General features: G+C 39.3%; 1 pseudogene; it reads right to left on the bottom strand.

The window, feature by feature from the left end:
• Positions 1 to 4,676: 4,676 nt before the first annotated feature.
• On the bottom strand, positions 4,677 to 4,804 carry LOC131810601 (U4 spliceosomal RNA; annotated as a pseudogene).
• Between the last annotated feature and the right edge of the window lie 251 nt (positions 4,805 to 5,055).

Below are 5,055 nucleotides of genomic sequence, written 5' to 3'. Positions count from 1 at the left end.
TTGAAAAATGAGAGATTTTTTTATGAAGAAATTAAACTGAAGACAGAGCTAATATGATTCACTCTGTTGCTGGCTTACCTTCTGTCTTATTATGGTTTTGATGCCACAAGCCATTGACCCTCCAATATATGACAATAATAATGACTGGAAGGAGGAAAATATGACAATGCAAAGACAGAAGGAAAAAACGAAGAAACTTTCTATGACATGATACCAATCGGCTGATGGCTGACCGCGAGCATCCGTTATGTCCCTCCCCTTATGTGAGGCAGCGCTTCGTTCGGAGGCACTGAAACAAGGAAGAGGGGCTGGGATTGTAAATCCCATAAATCAATCACGGCAAACCAAGCCTTCTTCACAGTGACTGGTTTAAGAACGAAGGTGAGCCCACTACCTGAGAGATGAATAAATAAAATGCAATATATCCGTGCTCTGGAATGTGATTCAGCAACAAAAAGAAATAAACTACTGATATGGGCGACAACATGGATGAAACCTGAGAACGTGCAAAGGGAAAGACGCTAGTCACAGAAGACACACACATTCCACACACATGAAACATCCAGAATAGGCAAATTTATAGAGACCGAAGTAGATTCGTGGCTACCTAGGGCTGAAAGGAATGAAGGAGGTGAGGAATAACGGCTAGAGGAATAGGAGCTTCTCTGGAGAGGTAATGAAAATGTTCTAAACATGATTGTGGTGATGGGTGCACAACTCTGTGAATATACTAAGCCATTGAATTGAACACTTCAAACAGGTGAATTGTATGGGATAGGAATCATATTTCTGTTAAAAAGAGAAAAAGGCCAGAGCTAATAGTCCTGTGAAATCTCCCTGGCCACATTCATTCACTAATTCAATCAAAAAATATTTATTAGGGGCGCCTGGGTGGCTCAGTGGATTAAAGCATCTGCCTTCGGCTCAGGTCATGATCCCAGGGTCCTGGGATTGAGCCCCGCATAGGGCTCTCTGTTCAGCGGGGAGCCTGCTTCCCCTTCTCTCTCTGCCTGCCTCTTTGCCTACTTGTGATCTCTGTCTGTCAAATCAATAAATAAAATCTTTAAAAAATACTTATTAGATGACTTCTAAGTCATAGGCCATTCTAGACAAAGAAGATACCACAGGAATTAGAATACACAAAATCTCTGCCCTTATGGAGATTAGGAACAATAAGCAAAGGGAAAGCTAAGTAAAAAGCATAGCTAGTTAGATGATAAGTGATTTAGACAGAGATGAAGCTGCAAAGTTGGTTTGTGCTTTTAGACAGGTGGGTCAGGGAAGGTCTAATGGAGAAGACGATGTTTGAATAAAGGCCAGAGGGAATTACTGGTTCAGACATGGGCATTTGACTCGATTTGGTCCAACTCAACTAAACACAGGGAAAGAAAAAGACTTTGGTTGTTGAGTGGCTGCAGAAGAGGTGTGTGTGCGCGCTCTCTCTCTCTCTCTCTGACACACACACACACACACACACACACACACACACGGAATCAGATGGGAAAGACAAGCATGTAGCCCTGGTACTATGTGCTGTATCCACAAAGAACTCCTCCCCCAGGGTGAAGCCAGCACAGGACAACAGAGCAGAGATTCAGAGAGAATCTCAATTTTTATCAGATCATCAGTTAATAACACTGAAATCCGTCCCCGACCCCTCCACTTCCAGGTGTGTGACCTAATTGATTTTCTTTTTGTTTAGACCACATGCAAGGTACACATGTATGTTCCCCAGGAACGGTATCAAGATTCCTTTTTAAGAGATTTCTCACTGCTTTCCTCAGAGTCCCTAGTGGGGAAATTGCCACAGGGCTGAACATTAGCACTGACACCCACACGTGCTCCCCACCTCCACTGACCGCAGGTTCCATGGGGGATGAGCATGGTCACAGGCAGGAAATCTACACAGTGCTCGTGCAACCGCAGTGCCTCTTTCATTCATTCCTCAAGCCAGACATGACTGAGTCTCTCCTGCAAAGCACTGCACGATATGCCAAGAATACAATAATGCACCCCCTTCAAGGAGTGTCAGGCTCAGAAGGAACAACAGACAAGCAAGTAAGCAAATAAAGAAGTAAAATAAATACTGTCATAAATAGCTTAAAGAAAAGAAATTGGGAGAAACAGAATTAAGAAGAAAAACTACTCTGCAGGACATGAATAGAGAAGACCTCTCCAAGGAAGTGACGCTAGCAGCTCTATTACTGTCCCCAGTCCAGTGGATTCATCGTAGATCTTCGTGAGCAAAGATAAATATCACTCGAGTGGAGAGACACAGAGAGATGCAGTGTTTCAGTAATAGATCTCCAAGTTCTTTGTAAGAGAATCAAACTGTCTCTTTCAGAATGTTTCAGGTTGGTTCTAGTCCTACTGAAGAGACCAGTCTCTCACTGCAAAAGCAGGGCCAGATTCTTGTAAGACACCTGGCCAAATGTAGGGGGCCAGAAGAGAATAACACTAGAGTGGGAGGTGGGCTTAAGACCAAAGGGAGAATGGAGACTGTATGGTTCACTTAAAGACATGAAAGTTCAAATAATGTTTATAAATACTCCGTAGGCCAAATAAAATATGTCGGTGACTGAACTACCCAAAGAGTCTGTTTTGACTCCTTTCCTAAATGTTCAATTCAACACCTAAGGGCATTTAATACCTTTTGGAAACATTTAAAATAATGAAAATTACCATTTTCAAAAGTGAATAGCAAAGATACAGAGTTATCCCAATGCAAATATTGTGAAAATAAGGCAGAAGAGGGAAATCTTTGTCAGAATAATAATTGTTTGCCTTTATCACAAATATTACCCTCACAGAGAAGGTTGGGCTAGAACAGTAGAGACAAGGAAGACCAGGTATCATAAATGAGACAGAGTTCCCCCACAGTGGTGGTGATGGTGATGGTGGGAATGGCCTCTGTATTTTCTCCCCTGCAGTCTGGCATTTAGGAGGTATAGGCTGAGAACATCCCAGCATGTACTGAGAAGGCAGAACTACCTCTCAGGAGCTACATGCGCATTTTAGATTTTTACTATGCTATCAATGTCAGCATTCTTTTCTATCATTTCAGTGAAAATTTTTTAAGGTTTAAGCACAACAGGAGAATGACACAGAAGGACAGAAAATATCTGATGGTAGATATATTTCGCACAAGGCACCCTTGCAATCTCTAGAATAACCAATAAAAGAATAAGAAGAGAGTGTATTAATATTACTACTGAGTGAGTAGGGGAGAAAAGGAATAATAAAAATAATAAATCCAAAAGAAGAAAAGAAAACAACAACAACAAAAACAAAGAAAGGTAAGAAATGAGGAAAAAATTACATAGAACAGGAAGACAAAAAAATGTTAGTTACAATTTAAATTTATATTTGAGGGACACCTGGGTGGGTGACTCAGTTGGTTAAGCATCTGACTCTTGATTTTGGCTGCTGTCATGATCTTAGGTTGGTGAGATGGAGCCCTGTGGCAGGCATGGAGCCCACTTAAGATTCTCTCCCTCTCCGGGCGCCTGGGTGGCTCAGTGGGTTAAAGCCTCTGCCTTCAGCTCAGGTCATGATCCCAGGGTCTCTGCTCAGCAGGGAGCCTGCTTCCTCCTCTCTCTCTGCCTGCCTCTCTGCCTACTTGTGATCTCTGTCTATCAAATAAATAAATAAAACCTAAAAAAAAAAAAAAAGCTTCTCTCCCTCTCCATGTGCCCCTCCCCCTGCTCACACATATATTCTCTCTCTCTCTTTCCCTCTCTGAAAAAGAAAAAAAACATTTAGTATATTAGAAAATTATATCATATGTTAAAAGACTAAATATTCTAACTGAAAAACAAAGTAGTCAGACTAAATTTTTTAAGTATGTTACAATAGATATATAAAATAATGTAATTAACCAGATTAATGAAATAAAGGAGAAAACCATAAGATTACTTGATAGATGCTGAAAAATACTTGATAAAATTCAACATGCATTCACAGTTATTCTTAAAAAGGTCTTAGAGGAACCCAGGTGGCTCAGTCGGTTAAGTGTCTGCCTTCTGCTCAGGTCATGATCTCAAGGTTCTGGGATCAAGGCCAAGACCAGGTTCTCTCCTCAGCAAGGATTTGGCTTTTCCCTCTGACCATCCCCCCAATTTGTACTGTCTCTCTCTTCCTTAAATAAATAAAGACTTATTTTTTTTAAAAAAAGTCATTAGACAAAGACGGGAACTTCCTTAATCTTATCAAAGCTCACAGTGAAGGAACATCTGGGTGGCTCAGTCAGTTAAGCATCTGCCATCAGCTTGGGTCATGGTCCTAGGGTCCTAGGATCAAGTCCCAAATCTGAATCCTTGCTTAGCAGGGTGCCTGTTTCTCCCTCTGCCTGCCGCTATCCCTGCTTGTGCTCTGTCTCTCTCTCCTTCTCTGACAAATAAATAAATAAAATCTTTAAAAAAAAAAAAAAAAAAAGCTCACAGTGAACAAGTACATGTGATACTTAAATGTTGAAAAATCTTCCTCCCTGATATTAGGAATGAGATAAGAAAACCTCTAACATTACTTCTATTTAATACTGATTGGAGGCCTAGATAGTACATTAAGGCAAGAAAACGAAATAAAAATATACTAGGATTGGAAAAAATAAATAAAATTTTCATTGTTTTGCAGATGATATTATTCTTTGTGTTTAAAAAAGAATTTATAAGTAAATTATTAGAATTAATAAACAAACATATCAAATTTTCTAGATAAAATTTAAAATTTAGGCAAAGTTTTCAATTAGCAATAATTGCGCCTCAGATAAACCACATTGGCTATGATACTGCCACTGCACAAAGCTTAAAGTTTAATATTTTAAAATCAATGTGATTTATATGTTAGTCACAGTTTGAAAATGGTATGCTAAAAATATAACATAATACTATAAAAATATAATAAATGTGAGTAAATCTAATAAAAGATCTAAGACTACTACACAGAAAGCTATAAAACTTTACTTACAAAGTTTCAAGAAAACTTAACAAATGGAACCATTTATGATATTCATTAATTAATGAGCCCAACATTGTGATAACTCTCCTTAAGTTTATG

The sequence above is a fragment of the Mustela lutreola genome, chromosome 10, assembly GCF_030435805.1.
Source record: "Mustela lutreola isolate mMusLut2 chromosome 10, mMusLut2.pri, whole genome shotgun sequence".
In the NCBI taxonomy this organism is placed as follows: Eukaryota; Metazoa; Chordata; class Mammalia; order Carnivora; family Mustelidae; genus Mustela; species Mustela lutreola.
Note: the sequence above shows the minus strand (reverse complement) of the source record. Positions and strands in the feature narration are given on the sequence as shown.